We start from the raw sequence: 1,550 nt of genomic DNA, 5'->3' as shown, positions 1-1,550 counted from the left end.
GCCGTAATTATTGCTCTCCCCCTTTGCCGTGCCGCGTCCCCTACCCCTCTCCTCCTCCCCACCCCCACCGCGCATTTCCCGCGCCGCGCCTTTATGGAAACGTAAACAAACCGTGGTGTCACGATCGGCGTTTCTGCCAAAGACCGATAATACCTACTCATATAATTATTGATCATAGGATTTTAACCAGAATTTTAGAGTGGACATCGCCGCTTTTCGTTACTAATCGCAAGGTATAGTGCTTACTTGTTTCCGGTCCGGAATATTGAATTGTTCCATTCCGGTTATTGTTGTAGGAGGTTATGCTCCTGTGGCTCAATTTATACACGCGCAATTAAGTAGTAAGTTATTTTTTGAGGCCGAGTAAATGATGCCCGTGATGTAAATAAATAACTTGGCTCACTGTCAGCTTTGTTGAGAAGGTGTTGAATGGGTAGACTCCTCCAATCCATGCAGTATGTTAAATACTGTTTTAGGTCCTTATGCAAATGGGTGAACCTGCCAGTGTTTTATCACATATCATTTATTTTACTCTATTTTATTCTCGTGGAACAGAAAACTTTATTACTTTCTGATTGGGGTGCAAACCGAGTGGTACTATTTGCGTAATCCCCCAAACAAACAATCAATCAATGCGTGTTGCAGATTATTTGCAGCTGCCCCTTCGTACTCAATGCTTAGTCCAGTGCCAAAATTAGTTATTTGAAAGACCACGGTCATTTAGAGACGCATGGGGGGAGAGGCATTTAAAAGTGCATTTTATGAGTAAATTATATGTAATTAATAGTTGACGAGTGCTCAAAGTACCGTTTAATATGATTGCAGGAACTCGGCCCAGAAATGTTCTTGACATGAGCAATAAGAGAAGTCTATGGAGTCATTTTACCCAAAAGAATAGGTGAGTTGACATGACAGTAACGGCCAACGCTGGTCCAATTTGTCTCTGTACAGACACTATGAGGAGCTTCCTTTCATGTGCATCAAAGAGTGATTCTTGATTTTTTTATGGTGCCTTAGTTCTTTGTTGTTGATTTCAATCCTCCTCTGTCAAAATCCAGGCTGGTTTGTTATCACTGAAAATGTCTTTTAAAAATCTTGGCAATTTGGAAAATTGCTGGAATTGGTTTGGATTGGTGGGGCAGACTCTCTTTTCTCATGCTCTGTCTAAATATCATAGTGCCGACCCACTACAGCAGAGGTCTTAGCCAGTTTGCTTAGGTAGCCTACCCGCCCTTAGTTAGAGAGACCAGCTCTTATAAAACTCAAGTTTCTGTTGACAGGGGTGGTTTCTGACAGAAACAAAGGTAGTTTTGTAGTGCCTGGTTCACCCCTGTCGATTCGAATACTCCTCCATCGAAATCCGGACCCATCAATTTATAGCCTTTGTAAATTTGGCCAAAAATGAAAAAAATTGAAAATCGCTGGAAATGGTCAGGATTGGTTTGCCAGCGCCCTATTACTAACTCTCCGTCAAAATTTCACGTCGCAGACCCATTTTAAGCGAGTTACGCCCGTTTTTCTTGTACCGGCTCGCCTGCTAGGTAGGCAGC

The sequence above is a fragment of the Frankliniella occidentalis genome, unplaced genomic scaffold, assembly GCF_000697945.3.
Source record: "Frankliniella occidentalis isolate FOCC.00 unplaced genomic scaffold, Focc_3.1 Scaffold20, whole genome shotgun sequence".
In the NCBI taxonomy this organism is placed as follows: domain Eukaryota; kingdom Metazoa; phylum Arthropoda; class Insecta; order Thysanoptera; family Thripidae; genus Frankliniella; species Frankliniella occidentalis.
Note: the sequence above shows the minus strand (reverse complement) of the source record.